Source organism: Sus scrofa, chromosome 1 (genome assembly GCF_054392235.1).
Source record: "Sus scrofa isolate SSC_HxYL_T2T_F1_AM1 chromosome 1, Sscrofa_HxYL_maternal_Yorkshire_Landrace_v2.0, whole genome shotgun sequence".
Taxonomy (NCBI): domain Eukaryota; kingdom Metazoa; phylum Chordata; class Mammalia; order Artiodactyla; family Suidae; genus Sus; species Sus scrofa.
Window position 1 is genome coordinate 122,969,940 of NC_139383.1, and position 20,501 is coordinate 122,990,440.

The 20,501-nt window shown below is 40.5% G+C and overlaps 1 long non-coding RNA gene across 4 annotated transcripts in view; it reads left to right on the forward strand.

Annotated features, from left to right (window-relative positions):
• LOC102158936 (uncharacterized) overlaps positions 1-20,501 on the forward strand; it is a 257,286-nt gene that overhangs the window by 214,173 nt on the left and 22,612 nt on the right. For 3 of the 4 annotated variants that reach the window (XR_014810690.1, XR_014810682.1, XR_014810688.1), the window contains one exon: positions 17,248-17,323. This is a non-coding gene — a long non-coding RNA (uncharacterized LOC102158936). Of the gene's footprint in view, positions 1-12,777; positions 12,887-13,900; positions 14,098-17,247; positions 17,324-20,501 lie in introns of all 4 variants that reach the window. The other variant, XR_014810687.1, reaches the window with a different exon arrangement.

Sequence of the window (20,501 nt, forward strand, 5' to 3'; positions counted from 1 at the left end):
CGGGTGTTTATGAGACTATGACGTAACAATTTATCTTCCTGGCTGCATTGTTTCACCACCTTCCTTGCACAACTGACTTAGAATTTTGCTGAAGATTTGCTTCACTCTTGTATGATAATCTTATTGTTCATCTTTCTCTCAGACCCTTTGCTCTTTGATAGCAGAATCTCTACTCCCTCTAGTGCCTAAAATAAGCAGTAGGTGTAACAAATATTTACTTAATTGATGCAAGACCTCGAGGCATTGGCTGGTATCACCAATGCTTGGACTAAGTCTAAGTGAGATGTTGTCACTGCAGTAATTTTTCTTCAGATGTAAAACATTGGTTTACAAATGACTTCTTAAAGATAAACTGATACCATAACAAGAATCTTTAAATGGTTTTACTTTTAACTCACTTCCTCTCTTGAGACTGTGTTTAAGGAAATAATCTGAAATACAAACAAATATCTCTGCCTAGGAAGATCATCATGGTGTTATTTGTAATAGTGAGAAATTGGAAAGGATCCACATGTCTGATACTTCGAAGGGATTATATCAAATGATGGTTTATCCATTTGATAAACGATTAGGTAGCCATTTATATGTTTATTAAGGCCTTCCGTGACTCAGAAAAATGCTTGGTATATATTATTGTATGGAAAAACTAGAATTCAAAGCTATATATGAAGTCTGATACAAGATTAGTCCAATTATGTTTATGGCCATACCACCTTGAATATACCCTATCTTGTCAGGTTATTCCAATTATGAAAACTGGGCATGAAAAAATTGCAAGGAAATGTAACAAATTTCAAAATGACTTTTCTAAGTGGAGAAATTTTAAGTGATTGTTACTGCTATAGACTAAATGTTTATAGCCTCCCACCCCCACTTAAATCTTTATGTAAGAACCATCTCCAAATACCAATATGATGGTTACCATATAGATACTATGACATTGGTATTTGGAGATGGGGCCTTTGGGAGGAGCTTACATCACGAGGGTGAAGCACTAATGAATGGGATTAATGCTCTTATCAAAGGGACCCCTGAGTGATCCCTTGTCGTTTTCACCATGTGAGGACACAGCACAAAGATAGCTGTGTAGGAACCAGAAGTAGGCCCTCACCAGATACCAAATCTGCCAGTGCCTTGATCTTGGACTTCCCAGTCTCCAGAACTGTGAGAAATAAATTTCTGTTGTTTATAAGTCATTCAATCTATGCTACTTTTGTCACAGCAGTCCTAAGAGACTAAGATAGTTTCTTCCTTATATGCTTCTGTGTATGTGGATTTGTAAAACCAAACTAAAATATTCTTCCAAAAACCAACCCATAAGGTGTTATCTTTAGAAGTGATAAAAGCTATCATTAAAAAAGCTCAAACAACATATATCCAAAAATTTATTCCCAGTTTTTATGAAAAGGGTAGGAGAAACAAAAAGGAAAATGTCTGAATAGACAGGTCAAAAAGAGGAATTCACTTGCCTGCAAACAAGCACCTGCAAACATTCTCAACCTCAGTAGTTGGGGACATCTCAATCAAAACACAAGTGACCACCCACTTTTCACCTAACGATTGGCAAGATCTAAGAAGAGTTGTGCTGAATGATCTCTCTGGCTCTCCAGTTTCTTTTACAGTAATGATGAGCAACACAGTCCTGGGGAATGTGTAATTATTGTCTAGAAAATACACATACCTCTCTTGCAATACAGAGGTCTAAGTCTGTGGCTGCTGCTTCATCTGTGGGAGGCATCACACAGGAAAATCGGCCCACCCAAGTCAAAAGAACTTTATGTCATGAACTCTGTAAGTTAGAAACTCTGAATGAACACTTGGGTGACTTCCATTCTCTTAAAACATATAACTTATTTCCAGCTTCTCCGGGAGGCAGACTCTGAGACAGAGATGAGCACTGGGGAGTTGACAAGGGATGTCCTTGGGAAGAGAGAAGGATTAGGCAGAAGGAGAAACCCAGCTGTGATGGAGTCTTAAAGGAAGCTGTGACGGTGACCCTGCGGGCAGTTCTGAAGATGAATGATCCTTCGGAATTGAGACAAGCAAGCTGGGTATTTACATCCCTGTATCAATCAGGAATGAGACATGACCTTGGGAAAGTAACTCTTCATTCAGCTGAGGCAATTCCAGAGTGTCTGACCCCTGAAGGCTGTCCTCTGTGCCACTCCCAGGAGCTAACATAAGAGCCTTTCATTCCTGAGGATCTGGGGTATGTCCCAGAGTCCACCATAAAATGTGTTCTTATTCACTTTTTTAAAAGGCTAATAAAAAAATTATTAAGGTATAGTTGATTTACATTGTTCCTTCAATTTCTGCTGTACAGCAAAGTGACCCAGTCATATATATATATATGACATTGGACATAGTTCCCTGTGCAATACAGTAGAACCCCATTGCTTATCCATTCTAAATGTAATAATTGGCAGCTACCAACCACAAACTCTCAGTCCATCCCACTCATTCCCCCCACCACCCTGGGAAACACAAGTCTGCTCTCTAAGTCTGCAGTCTATTTCTGTTTTGTAGATAGGATCATTTATGTCATATTTTAGATTCCACACATAAGTGATATCATATGGTATGTCTTTCTCTTTATGACTTATTTTACTTAGTATAGTATAGTATCCATATTGCTGCAAATAGTATTATTTTGTCCTTTTTATGGCTGAGTAGTATTCCATTGCATATACGTACCACATCTTCTTAATCCATTCATCTGCTGATGGACATTTGGATTGTTACCATGTCTTGGCTATTGTGAATAGAGTTGCTGTGAACATAGGGGTGCATATATTTTTCTGAGTGAAAGTTTTGTTCCAATATATACCCAGGAGTAGGATTGCTGTGTCATATGGTTGTTCTGCATTTAGTTTCCTGAGTAACCTCCATGCTGTTTTCCATAGTGTTTGTACCAATTTACATTCCAACCAACAGTGTAAGAGGGTTCCCTTTTCTCCACAGCCCCTCCAGCATTTGTTATTTGTTGACTTGTTAATGATAGCCATTCTGACTGGTGTGAGGTGGTACCTCATTGTAGTTTTGAGTTGCATTTCTCTAATAATTAGTGATACTGATCATTTTTTCATGTGCCTGCTGACTATCCATATGTCTTCTTTGGAGAAATGTCTATTTATGTCTTCTACCCATTTTTCACTTGGATTGTTTGTTTTTTTTCTGTTGAAGTGTATGAGCTGTTTGTATTTTTTTTTTTTTTTTGTCTTTTTGCTATTTCTTGGGCCGCTCCCGTGGCATATGGAGGTTCCCAGGCTAGGGGTCTAATCGGAGCTGTAGTCTCCAGCCTATGCCAGAGCCACAGCAATGTGGGATCCGAGCCGCATCTGCAACCCATACCACAGCTCATGGCAACGCTGGATTGTCAACCCACTGAGCAAGTGCAGGGACCAAACCTGCAACCTCATGGTTCCTAGTCAGATTCGTTAACCACTGCGCCACGACAGGAACTCCTGTTTGTATATTTTGGAGATTAGGTCCTTGTAGGTTGAATTGTTTGCAAAGATTTTTCTCCCATTATGTGGGTTGTCTTTTCATTTTTTAATGGTTTCCTTTGTTGTGCAAAAGCTATTGAGTTTAATTAGGTCTCATTTGTTAATTTTTGTCTTTATTGTCATTATTCTAGGCGGTGGATCAAATAAAATGTTGCTGTGATTTATGTCAAAGAGAGTTCTGCCCAGATTTTCCTCTAGGAGTTTTATAGTATCTGGCCTTACATATAGGTCTTTAATACATTTTGAGTTTATTTTTGTGTATGGTATTAGAGAATGTTCTAATTTCATTTACATGTAGCTGTCCAGTTTTCCCAGCACCACTTATTGAAGAGACCATCTTTCCTTCACTGTATGTTCTTGCTTCCTTTGTCTTAGATTAGTTAATCATAGGTGCTTGGATTTATTTCTGGGCTTTCTATCCTATTCCTTTTGTCTTTCTGTTTTTGTACCAGTACCATACTCTTTTGATGACTGTAGCTTTGTAGTACAGCATGAAGTCAGGGAACCTGATTCCTCCAGTTCCATTTTGTCTTTTTAGTACTGCTTGGGCTATTAGGGGTCTTTTGTGTTTTCAAACAAATTTTAAAATATTTTTCTTCTAGTTCTGTGAAGAATGTCATTGTTAATTTGATAGGGATTTCATTGAACCTGTAGATTGCCTTTGGTAGTATAGTCATTTGGACAGTGTAGATTCTTCCAATTCACAAACATGGTACATCTTTCCATCTTCAATTTCTTTCAACAATGTTTTATAATTTTCAGGGTGCAGGTGTTTTGTCTCTTTAGGTAGGTTTATTCCTAGGTATTTTATTCTTTTTGATGTGATGGTAAATGGGATGGTTTCCCTAATGTTTCATTCTTATCTTTCATTGTTAGTATATAAAATACAATCAGTTTCTGTGTACTAATTTTGTATCCATTTTTCTGGTAGTGTCTGTAGGAGTTTCTAGGTATAATATCATGTTATCTCCAAACAGTGATAGCTATACTCTTTCTTTTCCAATTTGGATTTCTTTCATTTCTTTTTCTTCTCCAATTGCCATGACTAGGACTGCCAAAACTGTGTTGAATAATGGTGGTGAAAATGGACATCCTTGTCTTGTTCCTGTTCTTAGTGGAAATACTTTTAGTTTTTCACCATTGAGAATGATATTAGCTGTGGGTTTGTTTGCTTTTATTATGCTGAGGTAAGTTCCCTCTATGCCCACTCTCGGGAGAGTTTTTATTAGAAATGGATGTTTTTCTAATAGATACAAAAGCCTTTTCTGCATGTACTGAGATGATCATGTGGTCTTTATTTTTCAGTTTGTTGATGTGGTGTATCACACTGATAGATTTGTGAATATTAAAGAATCCTTGCATCCCTGGGCTGAATTCCACTTGATCATGGTGAATGACCCTTTTAATATATAGTTGGATTCATTTTGCTGTTATTTTGTTGAGGATATTTGCATCTAGGTTCATCAGTGATATTGGCCTGTGATTTTCTTTTTTTATAGTATCTTTGTTTAGGTTAGGTATCAGGTGATTGTGGCCTCATAGAATGAGCTTAGGAGTATTTCCTTATTTGCAATTTTTTGGAATATTTTCAGAAGAGGTATTAACTATTCTCTGAATGTTTGATAGAATTCACCTGTGAAGCCATCAGATCCTGGACTTTTGTTCTTTGGAAGTTTTTTAATCACACTTTCAATTTCAGTAGTTGTGATTGATCTATTCATATTTTCTCTTTATTCCTGGTTCAGCTTGTTAGGTAGTACCTTTGTAAGAATCTGTCCATTTCTTCCAGGTTGTCCATTTTTTTTGGCAGGTAGTTGCTCATAGTAGTCTCTTATGATCATTTGTATTTATATGGTATTAGTTATTAAATTCTCCTTTTTCATTTCTAATTTTATTGCTTTGAACCCTCTCCCCTTTTTTTTCTTGATAAGTCTGGTTTGTCAATTTTTTTGTTCTTTTAAAAGAACCAATTTTTGTTTTCATTGATCTTCTCTATTGTTTTCTTTGTCTCTACGTCATTAATTTCTGCTCTAATCTTTATGATTTCTTTCCTTCTACTAAGTTTGGGCTTTGTCGGTTCTTCCTTCTGTAGATGTTACAGGTGAGTGGTTAAGTTGTTTATTTGAGCTTTTTCTTATTTCCTGAGATAAGATTGTATTTCTATAAACTTCCTTCTCAGAAGTGTCCCATAGGTTTTGGATTGTTGTATAAAAGAAGATTAATTTTTAAAAGCAGTTTTAGGTTCACAGCAAAATTGAGAGGAAGGTACAAAGGTTTCCCCTATATTCCCTACCCTCACACATACATAGCTTCCCCTCATCAGTGTGGCTGAAACTTGGCCTCTGTGTTTCACCTTGGAACTGAATCTCAGAGACAAGAGTTTTGGTTGAAGAAGAAAGAATAGCTTTATTGCTTTGCCAGGCAAAGGGGAAACAGTGGGCTCAGACCTCAAAAACTGTCTCCCCCACCTTCTGTCCCCCAAGGATTTGGTAAGGAGTTTTATAGCAATGGTTCATAGGTAGGATTGCTGATAAGGATCAGTGTGTATGGGGGAGGGGCCTGTATTCCTTTAATCTGGTCTCAGGTGGTCTCCTGATTGAGCTTCTGTGACATTCTCTCTTGAATGGAGACAGTTTCATCAAGTAATTGAAGTCTTCTATTTGCTGGGGGGTTTCCTTTTTGCAAAAGAGCTCAAAGACATTATGGGTATCCCTTGAGGCAGAAACAGGACCCTGCCCCTAGGTTGCATTATAGTTTCTTGACAGCTCCACCCTTGTCTCTGCATCCCTTCCCTTCCCTGATGTGCAACCCTTTGATCCTGTCCTTTGGAACTCAGGGAAGGTCATGGAGGGGACAGAGAAATGCTGTCATGCCTTCAGTCCCACAGGATCTTGCTCAGTTTCATCAACAACTCCAGTGGTAAATTTGTTACAGTTTCTACATTGTGATTATGATTATACATCATAATCAGCCATAGTCCGTACATTAGTTTTGTTCCTGGTGCTGTACAACCTATGGGAAGGACAGATGTATAAGGACATGGGAGTCTGGTGTGATGAGGGCTGAGGTAGAAAGGTAACCTGCTCTGTTATTTTTTCCTGAATGAATATTCTTTAGAAAACAGCAAAAGTCACAATAAACAGAGGGTATTGGTGAAGCTGTAGGAAGACTGACATTTTCATAGTTTGCATTTGGGCGAGTGGATTTCTAATTTTGAAAAGTAATTTGGTAATATCTATTTTAAAAAAGACACATCCCTACTTCCAAGCAGTTCGTTTTGTTGTACATGTTTTCTTCAGAAATATAGACCCGTTTGTATGGCTATATCTATGAAGATAATTAATGCAGTAATGTATGTAATAGCCAAAACAAAAATCAAACAAGCCAAAATACTCTAGATCATAATTTGAATATTAATTAAGTTGGAAATAATGGAACAAAGTATGTGCATTCATACTGTGGACTCTGACACAGCTAATTATTTTATTATTTAAAATAATTAGTTCTGTAGGCCTTGACCTGGAGGATTGTTCATGAAAAAATAAGATGCCAAAGTCATATGTTCAGAAAATCCTGTTTTTAAGAAAACAAATTCACCTCCCACTTATGTTTAAGAAAGATATATACCAACCTTTGCGTCAGTTGTTATGATGAGCATGAATTACTTTATTGATTAAAAATTGATAAAGACAATTTAAAAGGAAAAAGCTAAGACACCTTGCTTTTTCAACCAAAACAAAGGGATCTGTTAATCTAAACTTTGGCCCTGGAGTTCTGAGGAGATGGGCAAGCACTGGGCCTAAGTGTCAGGCAGAGCATACAAGCAGAGGCTGGGCTGGGCTGGGCTCTGTGCCCTGGCCAGGGCCTGGGGCCCACTCTGCTTAGGGCTTTGTCCTTTCTGAGTTTAATGAGAACATGCTCATCCCTCTGAAAAGCTCAACTCATCAACATTAGAACGCTAATCCTGATGGTAGTTGTACCACTTCTACGCAGAAAGGAAAAAATGTTTGGTACGATATTCCCCTTCAGTCACCTGGGTTGCTTTCTCTTTTGCACCTGCGCTCTTATCTTGAATCACCTAGCAAAGCTCATCTCTTTTGAGTACAACCCAGCCAATTTCTTCTTGCCTCATCTTGGTCAGTGATCTCGCTTGTGTTTTGAAGCCTCAAGCAAAGAGAGGACTTGGCTTGATTTAAAGAATATATGACACAGAGCTTGAATGTCATCCATTCAAATAGAGACCACCTCCCTGTCAGCACTCAGTATTCTCCCCACCCTTGGAACTATTGAATACATGCAACCTGCATGTAGGCTTCCTTCAAGAGCTCTGCCATTTTCTCCAACATAAAGTTTACCATGCAGAGTTTAATACAGAAGATAGCAGCCTTCCTGTTTCTTTTCCTAAGAAATACTTTGCATTATCACTATTTTCTGCTGTCAGCCTGAGAGAGTAGAGCCAGGAATCTCCTCCTTGCAGCACAAAACAGAGACAGGGTGGGTGATATGGCCACTGCTCTCTTCTGGCTTCATCTCTCCCCTGAGGACACAGCTCAGGGAGTGGCAGCAAGCTGTAGGTGTTCGGTCAGCAGCAGCAGGAAATGTGAATTTAGAGCGTATAGGAGGCCTGGCTTAGAAGAAGCTACAAGGAAGAAATCTTAAGGATACAGTACTAGAGTGAGAGGAACCCCAAGAACATGAAGGATTCTGATCACTCGATGGGGGCAGGTCAGACGAGACCCTCGCTTGTCTTGGAGTCAACTTAGCATGATACCTCTGAGGATGCAGCCAGGCCTGCTCAGGTACTGCAGGAGCTTTGCTGGCTATAGCTTTGGGATCTCTTCAGTGATGGAAAAGCATTCACACTCAAATGATTCTTGAAACACTGTAGGTAAGCATCCAGCCATGGTTCACCAGAAGGACGGGGAGTCCAATACTTGGAGGAAACGGCTGGGATTCTGAGTGTGTGTGGATATCACATCCTCCTATTCCAGTCACATATCTGTTACTGCAAGTACTCATTCATTCAGCAAACATTTCAGACACCTGCTATGGGCCACTTGTAGCAGGTAAAACTTCCACTTGCCCAGAGATAGGAAATTGTTTAAGGAAAAATGGTGCACTTTCACTATCTTTGTAACTGAAAATGAGAGAAAATGTGCAGAGCTTGATTGCTTTTTATATTGCTATTAGTGTTTACTATGTGCCAAGCACTGTTCTAAATGATTTACCCATATTAATTCATTTAATCATTATAATAGCCCTTTATGTATGTTTTTATTATGATCCCCATTTTACAGATGAGCCAACTGAGGTACAAAAGATTAAGAAAATTTCCCAAGGTGGAGTTCCATTGTAGCTCAGTGGATTAATGACCCGATGTTATCTCCATGTGGATGCAGGTTGGATCCTTGGCCTTGCACAGTGGATTAAGTATCCAGTGTTGCTGTGGTTGTGGCGTAGGCCGCAGCTCCAGCTCTGATTCAACCCCTGGCCTGGGAACTTCCATATGCCACAGGTGTGGCCATAAAAAGAAACCAAAAAAAAAAAAAAAAAAAATTAAAAAAATTTTTCCCTTAAGGTCACAGAGCTAGAGAGTGGTGACTTTGGGACTTAGAGCCACTCAGTTTGGTGACAGGGTTCATTCATTTAATGACAAAGCATACTTCCTCTACCACATTAATGAATCTTCTCCGATAGGGACAGTCCTTCTTGTCCATCAGGCACAGCAGTGGCAGGAATGGTAGGGACGTGCTGGGGCTGTAACTCAGAATCCAGAAGCCATCACAGCCGCCCACGGGAATGCTGAGGGCTGCATCCCCTGACCTGTGCTTCTTTCCAAGATGCCAGAGTTTAGCTCTAGCTTCATGATGGGTTAATTCCTCCTGAAAACACTGTGGGGTGTTGTGTGTGTGTGTGATTCAGAGGGAAAGGACATCAAGGGGCTCAAAAAACCATGTAGCCCACTGTTCCTTATCTTTCTTTCATTCTTTCTTTCTTTCTTTCTTTTTGCCTTTTCTAGGTCTGTTTCCATAGCATATGGAGGTTCCCAGGCTAGGGGTCTAATCAGAGCTGTAGCCGCCGGCCTACACCAGAGCCACAGCAACACAGGATCCGAGCCGCATCTGTGACCTACACCACAGCTCACAGTAACACCAGATCCTTAACCCACTGAGAAAGGCCAGGGATCGAATCCGCAACCTCATGGTTCCTAGTTGGATTCGTTAACCACTGAGCCACAATGGGGACTCCTTTTATTTATTTATTTTTATTTATTTTGGGCCCACTGTTCCTTAAACTGTAATGTGCACAGGAATCACCTGGGGTAGGGCCTGAGAACATGCATTTCCATCTAGCTCAGAGGTTGGGGTGGGATGTCCATGCTAAAGCTACCACTTTCAGGAGCAAGGAAACAGAGGACCAAAGCTTTCACCCACTGGGACACTTTCTTCCAGCCAAGTCTTCTGTGAAGATCCAATATGTAAACCAGATAAAAGTGGAGCAACCTTGGTTGCAGTGAAAGGGGCAGCCAGCAATCCATCCCCAAACGCTTTTTCTCCCCTCCAAACTTCTGGGAACTTAAAGAAACATAAGGCAGCTTTAAAGAAGCCAGTGATCTGAACCTTCTCCCTGCCTAACAGAGCTTTGCTGCAATACTAGTCATATCTAGCTATCAAGTCCTTGAAAGTTGGCCAGGTGACTGAGGAATGGGATTATTAACTTATTAGAAGTTAACCTAATTTAACTTAAAGCTATAGCAGTATAAAATATTTTTTCTGTTAAACACAACTTTTGTTATTGTTGTTGTTGTTAGACATTTCACTACATTGCGTAAGATCTTACCGTAGTCTATACCTAAACATTTCACCCACCTAATTGGTATCAGGCTTGGGTAATTTTTTTTCTTTTTATCTGCTATAACTTGTGTTTATTTGAATATTTTATGCAGACAATGTGAATTATAGTGATACCTATGTAAGCTATAATTAGTGATTAGGTTTATTAAAAATGTTACATTGCATTTGTTTTAACTGTAATATAATTAAATTATTTTTCTAGTTAAAAAATAAGTATGGATAAACATTTAAATTTAAAACTAAGGCATACTACTGCCATATAGGATCAAGTGGAGGTGCAGAAGCTGGTACTATGACTAGAATAGTAACATTTAGATTTTTTTCCCCACACTTACAAAGAAATGTCAGTTTGTGCCCTAAAAGGTTGAATCCAAGGCATGGTTTTTTTTTTTTTTTTTTTTTTTTTTTTTTTTTTTTTGGTCTTTTTGTCTTTTTAGGACTGCACCCGCTGCGTATGGAGGTTCCCTCATTAAGGGTCCAATCAGAGCTGTAGCCGCAGGCTTACCCCAGAGCCACAGCAATGTGGGATCTGAGCCACGTCTACAACCTACACCACAGCTCACGGCAACACCGGATCCTTAGCCCACGGAGTGAGGCCAGGGATCGAACCCACAACCTCATGGGTGCTAGTTGGGTTCACTAACCACTAAGCCACAATGGGAATTCCGGCATGGTATTTTTGCATCTTTTCTATTTATCAAAAAATTTCAGCTAGATATGAAAAAATTAGTTTCTTTCATGTTGTACTATAATCTAGCTATATCAGCTTAAAAAACCCAGATTTATTGGAATTTTGAAATAAGAGACTGAGGTTTTCCCTTATTGCTTCACTTCACTGTGTGTCAGGTATTGAAAGTATTTGGGCTGGGTTTTCTGAAAGAGACGCTATGAAAAAATGAAAAATATACTGTATGGAATTGTTAAGATTGTTCATTATAGATATTCAAATGCTATGAATCATCCCATTTCCAGAACTGTTGAAAGAAGTAGAAGACAATGGATTTAATGAATTTAATGTTCTTTGCCAATACTTATTGTTTGAGTGGAGGAAGAGTTTTCTAAAGATTTACTGTACTGGGAAATCCAATTTTTTCTTGAAATAAAAGGAATATTTGCTAAACGGTCGATAATCAAAGACACAAAATGTCAGTGTGATTTATGTTTTCTCACTGCATATGGACATGCTAAATTTGAGATTTTTTTTTTAGGGCTGCACCTGTGGCATGTGGAGGTTCCCACGCTAGGGTTCTAATTGGAGCTGTAGCTGCTGGCCTAGGCCAGAGCCACTGCAATGCCAGATCTGAGCTGCATCTGCGACCTACTCCACAGCTTACGGCAACACCAGATCCTGAACCCACTGAGCGAGGCTGGGGATTGAACCTACAACCTCATGGTTCCTAGTCAGATTCATTTCTGCTGTGCAACAATGGAAACTCCCTAAATTTGAGATTTTTAAGTAAAGGAAAAGCTTATTTGTGGCCTAGCCATATAGGCACAAGAATTTATGTTGAAATCAAAACTTTCCATAATCTAAACAAGTGATAACAATTTTATAACTTTTTCTAATATGAATCAATTGCAGAAGGTTTTATTTATTACTGATAGTGTTATGTAAATTGACTGGAAAAACTACAAGAAAAACTTGAAGGACACTTTGTTGATACTGATAAGTTCAGAGTGACTTTTCAATTTGTGTAATATCCTTTTGAATCTGTGGCACTAAGAGCAGATCCAAGAGTTAGTGAAGTTAGCTAACTTGAACAAAAATTGTTTTAAAACATATGGTTTTGCTTCAAAGTCAAATCAATCCATCTTTTAAAAGACAAACTAATTCGGTCAATATGGATGCAAATATTAAAAGAAAATTATTTTTAATAATCGACTAACATATTGGGAAAACTTTGGAACACCTTGTTTATATGACTATTTTTTAAGGGTAAATTTTATGAAATCAAAATAGATTTCTGATGAAAGGTTAGTGTTCAAATTGAAATGTGCTGTAAATGCAAAATATGCACTGTATTTTGAAGACTTAGTATTAAAAAAGTGCAAAATATCTTTTTTAGTTTCTTATGTTGATTACATAATTTGGATGTATTAGATTAAACAAAATATATTATCAAGAGTAATTTGGAGTTCCTGTTGTAGTACAGCAGAAACAAATCAGACTAGTATCCAAAAAGCAAAAAAAAAAAAAAAAAAAGAGTTATTTTGTTTCTTTTTACCCTTTAAATATGGATAGTAGGAGTTCCGTGTGGTTCAGCAGGTTAAATATCTGGCATTGTCACTGCTGTAGCTAGGGTCAGTGCTGTGGCACGTGTTTGATCCCTGCCCCAGGAACTTCCACCTGCCGGGGGGTGTGGCCAAAAAACATGTGTGTGTGGTTCTCATTATCCACTTCTATTCTGTCCTCCTAGGATATTTGCGTGTGAAACTTCTCCATGAAAACAGGGATCATTTTTGTCCTTCTATTTTTTTCTCCACTGCTGAATCCTTGGTATTAGACTTGTGCTTAACACACAGAAGGTATGCAGTAAATGTTTGCTAAATGAGTGAAAGATTTGGGTTATATAAATTTTTTTATGCTGTCACAGATATTTCTGTCATAATCATCTTATGCAAGCTGATGTGTGAGTGTGTGCATGTGTATTTCATTTATTATCTTAAAATAAATTCCAAGATCATTGTGTCAAAGGGCATGGACCATTTTACAACATGTTAAACATGGCCAAGTTAATTTGAGAAAAGAATGAACCAATTTACAATTCCATCAACACTGTAAATTGGTTTAGGATATTGGTTTCCCAATGCCAATTTTTAAAGGGATGGAGAATGGTTAGCAATGTGGCATTGGGCAAGTTACTTCGTTCTCTGAAACCCAATTTTTTAAAACTGTAAACTGGAGATAATAATACATGGTTGAAAATTGAATGAGCACATGTACAGGTATATACACAATATTTGCCTCATGTGAAGTTGGTATTAAATATATAATTCTAGTATTAAAAAATGGAGTATCATAGTGCATTTTTATTTATTTATTTATTTTTTTTTGTCTTTTTGTCTTTTTTTTGTTTTTTGTTTTTTTTTTTTTGTTGTTGTTGTTGTTGTTGTTGCTATTTCTTGGGCCGCTCCCGCGGCACATGGAGGTTCCCAGGCTAGGGGTTGAATCGGAGCTGTAGCCACCGGCCTATGCCAGAGCCACAGCAACGCGGGATCTGAGCCGCGTCTGCAACCTACACCACAGCTCACGGCAACGCCGGATCGTTAACCCACTGAGCAAGGGCAGGGACCGAACCGCAACCTCATGGTTCCTAGTCGGATTCGTTAACCACTGCGCCACGACGGGAACTCCCACAGTGCATTTTTAAATTAAAGTATAGTTGATTTACAATGTTGTGCCAATTTGTGCTGTACAACACATTGGCCCAGTCATATATATATAAATATACATATATATATATATATATATTCATTCTTTGTTTCATACTATCTTCCATTACATTCTATCCCAAGAGATTGAATATATGTTCATTGCAGCGCTATTCACAATAGCCAAGAATGGAAACAACCTAAATGTCCATCGGCAGATGAATGGATTAAGAAGATGGGTATATATATATATATATATATATATATATATATATATACACAATGGAATACTACTCAGACATAAAAAATGAAATACTGCCATTTGCACAACATGGGTTCAACCGGAGATTCTCATACTACGTGAAGTAAGTCAGAAAGAGAAAGATAAATACCATATGCTATCACTTATATGTGGAATCTAGAATATGGCACAAACGAGCCTATATGCAAAACAGGAATAGACTCACAGACATAGAGAACGGACTTGTGGTTGCCAAGGGGGAGGGTGGAAGGAGTAGGATGGACTGCAAGTTTGGGGTTAGCAGATGCAAACTATTACATTTAGAATGGATGAGCAATGAAGTCCTACTGTGGGGCATAGGGAACTATATCATAGTGCTTTCTTTTCTTTCTTTCTTTCTTTCTTTTTTTTTTTTTTTTTTTTTTTTTTTTTGTCTTTTAGGCCCACACCAGTGGCATATGGAGTTTCCCAGGCTAGGGGTCAAATTGGAGCTACAGCTGCCAGCCTACACCACAGCCACAGCAACGCAGGATCTGAGCTGAGTCTGTGACCTACACCACAGCTCATGGCAACGCTAGATCCTTAACCCACTGAGGAAGGCCAAGAATTGAACTCACATCCTCGGGGATGCTAGTCAGGTTCATTAACCACTGAGCCATAATGGGAACTCCTCATAGTGCTTTCTTAAAGTAGTTACCACATCTCTGCTAGAAATGTAACCTGACAGATGGGGTGGAAGATGGCTCCTCACCTGATGGACCAGGCAGAAGATAACAGAGTCATATGATAGGTAATTGCTGAAGCTGCTAAAGTAAGACATTTGGGAGAAGGCAATAACCCCATATTTTCATACACTTGATTCTCTAGCTGCAAAGATTTATTTAAAATCATGCTGAGAGCTGACATCTCATATATGCCTAAGAACTCAATCCTAGGAATATTTCATTACAGAATGAATATTTCCTATTACCTAGCAAACTAGAAAAAGTCCTGAATAAAAATCCCCTTGGGTGATGATTTGACAAATTCCACAATGGGGTGGGGTTGGGTGAAGATCTGTAACCGGTTTAGAGGAATACTAAGAAAACCCGGCTATTGACTGTCTCACATTCAGGTATTATTTCTCAGAGGCCCTAGATGAACCCTGTCCAACAGAGTAGCCACTGGCTATGTGTGCCCATTGAGCGCTTGAAATGTGACTCATTGAAATGATTAGTGTGCAAAGAAAGAGTAAAATATCTTATTAGTGGTGTTTAAATATGACTGCATGTTGATATGATAATACTTTGGATATCTTGGGATAGATAAGGTATTTCATTAACTTAACCTGTTTCTTTTTCCTTTTCTAATGTGACTACTAGAAAATTGAAAATTACATAGGTAGCTCACATTGTATTTCTGTTGGACAGTGCAGGGTCAGACCCCTACATCTGCCCACAGCACTTCCGGCAAACTTCTAGAACCACTTACATACGTTCCCATGTACCTCAACAGCTCTGATGAGCTCCATGCTTGGAATGCATACCCAGGGAAGCAAGCAGCACATTTTTGCCTTAGACAAGGATCTGTGAAGCAGATTGGAAACTGCTAACATTAAAGGCTATTGTCAGAACTCAGACCAAAACCTCACCTCGGTTAACACCTGTAAAATTCCAGAATTACCCTGTACACTTGCCATTAATGAGGGTACAAGTCTGACACAGATAGCTGAGAAAAAAACATTTCTTTTCTTTGAGTTTTGCAAGTCCAGAAAGGTAAAGATATAATAAACTAATAATACAGCTCTTCTTTAAAGAAGTAAAACAAAACTATTTAGATTATAAATGATGTCAATATGGATCCTCTTGGAAGCACAGGCCGGAAAGGGCTGGAACACACAAGAGATTTATTGGGAGAAATGTCTGTGAAGGAGAAAAGGGGAGGTGGTGAGAGAGGGCAGGCAGAGCCTTCAGACCATAGTGCAGGTCTGACACCTGTGAAAGGAGAGACGGAAAGAAGTACTGGGGAGAAAAAGCCTCAGATAACAGAGCATTTCGGCCAGGCCAGCAGGAGTCCAAGAACTAGGAGGTTGCCTGCTGTGTCACGCAGGATGGGCCTGCACGGTACCCCCACTGCTGTGGTCAGCCACTGGCTGGGAGCAGCCTGGAGGACACGAACAGGGATATGGGTCCTCAGGGCGCTAACAAGGGCTGTAGGGCAACTCTGCTCCCTTTAGCAAGTCCATCTGAAGGACAGCTGTGTGGTCACTGCCACACTGTCCCAGAGACATTGATCTTCAGCTCTGGATATTGTGCTGATTTGAAGTTATATTTACAAGCTCAGGTGTTCATGTACTTTACACCAGGTTTCAGTGAAGAAAGGTCCCAACAACAGGACATCAGATTCTATTTTATTTTTAATTAAAAAAAATTTTAAATTTGTTTGCTTTTTAGGGCCACATCGATGGCATATGGAGGCTCCCCAGCTAGGAGTCTTATCAGAGCTACAGCTGCCAGCCTACGCCACAGCCACAGCCACAGCAACACAGGATCCGAGTTATGTCTGTGACCTACACCATAGCTCACAGCAATGCCAGATCCTTAACCCACTGACTGAGGCCAGGGATCAAACCCACAACCTCACGGATACTAATCAGGTTTATTTCTGCTGTGCCACAACAGGAACTCCAGGACATCAGATTCTATTGGTCTTGGCTCTGCACACTCAAGCTATTTCATTTTTTGCAGCCTCAGTTTCCCCACCTGTAACACTGTTATGAATTAATTATAAAACCTACCTTGTGGGGCTGTTGTGATTATTAATAAGGATACCATATGAGGGACCTTTTCACAAAGGTAAGCTTGTTTGATCACTTCATGCAGATGCCCGTGGTCCCACCTACTAGACATCAGGTTATGAATGCGAAAGACTTCTAAAAGCAAGTAAGGTCATGTTGACGTTTTTCAGCTATTGGCAATATTTGGTTTAAAAATGATTTTCATCTATGAAAAGTCAATTGAAGCATCCTAACTGATCCAATAGCACCCTGATCAGAAATGCCTTGTACTTCTTTCATCTTAGAATACCTCCCCCAGATATTTCCAAGGAGGGAAACATTCCCCATTCCTCCCACTCCAGTCTCTGCTCACATGTCACTTCCAAGACCTCCCCTCACCCCCTTACCCAAAAGCTCCATCACTGTTTGTCCTTAACATTGCTGTTTTCCTCACAGTGCATGCCAGTTCCTGACATTATATTATATTGTTTATTTGTTTATTATTATCTTCTCTTCTAGAACACAGGCTTTACGGGGTCAGGAACTTCATTTAGTTCATTCACTGTTGTATCCCTGGAATGCTGCCTGGCATAGAGTAAGTAATTGATTTATTTTGCCTCTCTCTTTTTTTTATTTTAGGGCTGCATCCAAGATATATGGAGGTTCCGAGGCTAGGGTTCAAATTGGAGCTGTAGCTGCTGGCCTACGCCAGAGCCACAGAAATTTGGGATCTGAGCTGTGGCTGTGACCTACACCACAGCTCACTGCAACGGTAGATCCTTAACCCACTGAGTGAGGCCAGGGATCAAACCTGCATCCTCATGGATATTAGTCAGATTTGTTTCTGCTGATCCACTACAGGAACTCCATTAATTGATTTATTTTGGGTGAAATTCACATGTGGTTTCCAAAGGGAATGAGAAGGCAAATGAGGAATTTAGAAGAACAATAATATTTTTCAACCTCACTATCAGACCTTTCACCAAAATTGTTAGCAAGAAGTAAATGGATGGCTCTGGCACTTAGCTTTTATCCTTACTCAATTTCCCTAGGGAAGGCGGGCAAGCTTTTTTTTTTTTTTTTTCCTCTTATTCTTGTGGAAATCAGATGGGAAAAGAAAATTGAGTATGAGTCCTGCCTAGCCCACCAAACAGATGCTCAGTCTTTGGAGGATCAAGAATGGTTCTGGTGTTGGCCTGGACCTGTGAGCCATGAGCAAAGACATAGCTGTAGTCCAGAGAAGGGAGAACAATTGCTCTCTATCAGCCTAGAAGGCAGACCTGCCATTGCAGAGAGGCTGCCGCCAGGAAGGTCTGGACAGCCGTCTCTACCGTTTGGGTCTGTCTAGCCACAGAGGGGCCATGAAGAAGGGAGGAAGAATCATTTATCCTGAGGAGTGTTCCAGCCCAGGGTCGTGTGGTGTCTCCCTGGTGGTGGTGGAGTGGGTTCCTGGACTGAGAACAGCAGATTCAGATTGGAGAAATTTTGTGGTCCCTTTTGATTTACTGACTCCATGAGTTCAAGTCTCTCCTGGGTGACACATTGTTTACCTGGAAGCTCAACAGAGAGAAAAGAGAAATGGGGTCATTTAGCAGCCAGATGGAATGCAAAAAAAAAATGCTTATAAGGGCAACTTGCTCTTGATGAAGCCCAGAAAGAATCTGTGGATCATCCCCAGTTTTCACCTTCCTACTGGTAACACATCCTTCCTGGGAGAGCCCCAAGGACTCCAGGGACCCCACAAGCTAGGAAGAGATCATCTGCCAAACAGAGAGCCTCACCAAAGGGAGGCATGAAGGCAAAGCTGAAATTCCAGCAGCCTCTCCCCTCAAGGTTAGGGCGTCTTTCTCCTGTTCACGGCGAAAGGAGTCAGGCCCTACTTGTTCATGAGCTCACATTTTATCCACGTTATGTTGTGCTCGGCATACAGAGCACAGGGCTGGGAGATGAAAGACCCAGGTTCTAGTCCCAGCTTCACCTCTAGCTCACTTTGTGACCGTGGTCAAATGATTTGGGTTTTGAATTAGTTCCCATAAGGTAAGAAGATTGAGTTAAATAATCTCTAGGGGGTTTTTTTGTTTTTTTTTTTTTTAATGTTGTCGTTCTTTCAGTGCTCTTGTTTTATGAACACGTGACCGAGTAGGTTCCAGGAGGGCTGGGTTATATCTCCCTTTTAGAGCTTTCTCTGAAAGGCAGTTTAGCGTTTACCACTGGGGGTGAGAAACAAAGAAGCAGCCTTGAGCTGTGACAGGCCTGTGAGCTGCCTGTCCTGTCTCTGTCCCAGGGCTCTGGGGTGGCCCTTTCGTCTCCAGGAGTGAAGTGCCCTCACAGGAGAGGGAGAAACCCTGGGGATGGTGTGCGAGTACTGTCAGCTGGTTCCCTTGCCTCCCACCTTGACCTCAGAGTGGTGAGTCACGCTTTGTTACCTCCAGCGCCTGGCAGCGGCCCTGCACCACTTCTTGAGCTTGTCAACACCCAGGATAGAATAAATCATCAGAGACCCATTTTTAGCCAAGAGTGAAAAATGAAGTCACCATAAGATGCCAATTAGGGATGCAGAGGGGAGGTGAGGGTTTGTGAAAGGACAGGGCTGTCTTCCTGGGGAGCCAATTCCGGGAAGTCTTCAGGGCCCTGGATCTGTAGTCCTTAGCCTCACAGCATCTGGGGAGGAGGGCTAGAGGAAAAGCATGGGAGGGACCAGGGACCAGCCGCAGGAAGGGACCAGGACACTCCCTGCCCCTACCCACTTTCCCCCAAGATCACATCCACCAGCAGAAGGGTCTTCACTTCTCCTTGCTCCAGGAAATAGGCCCTTCTTGTTATCTTGAGGGGAGAAAAAAAAAAAAAAAATCACAGGGAGTTAGGAGGGAGATGCTAAATTCTCTAAATCCAGGACTTCCCAATCTTTTTGTTCTGTTTTATTTTTGGAGCTGAGGGAAGAGGGAGGGGAAATTTGCACCTTGTGTGCTAAGCTTTTCTCCTCCTTTCTTCCAACTCTGGCCTGGACCAACTCATCTCGGAGGCCCTTCCCCTTCTACCCATCTGCAGTTCATTGCTCGATTTGAAAATAACACATTTCAGCCAAGCTGAGCATGTGGGCAAATTGCTGGTTTTTTTAAGATGTAACAGCACCATTTCAGTAAAAAGAAAAAAAAAATCCCAGTTCTGCTGCTTTTATGAACTGTGGACTCTTGCTCAAGTGACTTAACCTCCTGCCTCTATTTCCTCATCTGTCCAGTGGAGAAAATAATAGTACCAGCCTCAGAAGGTGTTTGGGAGGATTAAGCAAGATAAAACAGGTCAGGGCTCATTTAACCCAGGGCCTGCCCGTAAACCCAGGCAACAGTGTGGCTAAGTGTATATAACTACAGCTGGTGGGACCCAGGCTCTCTTACAGTAGGAGCTGGGGTGCTGTTTCAAAATCCCGGTGCCCATTCTGTCCTCTCTTGTCTCATGAGGGAACAAGTTAGTTCTGCTCCAGAGAAGACCTCACAGGAACAAATATTTCCTCTCTGCACTGGTTGACGAGTCACTTTCTCTCCTGGCCTTGTATCTGCCCCATTTCAGGAGAGAGAACTGATGGTCTCAGAAAACACACCAGGATGCAGAGAGGGAAGATCTAACTTGTTCATTTATTTATTCAAAAACCTCTGAACCCATCTATGTCAAGCCTGGGAGAATTCAGAGACCATCCGGGCCTCAGCTTTTCCTCCCAAAGTCGTGGGGAGGGGCCAGCCTTCTTGGGACTCAGCCTCCCCCTCGACTCTTGACTC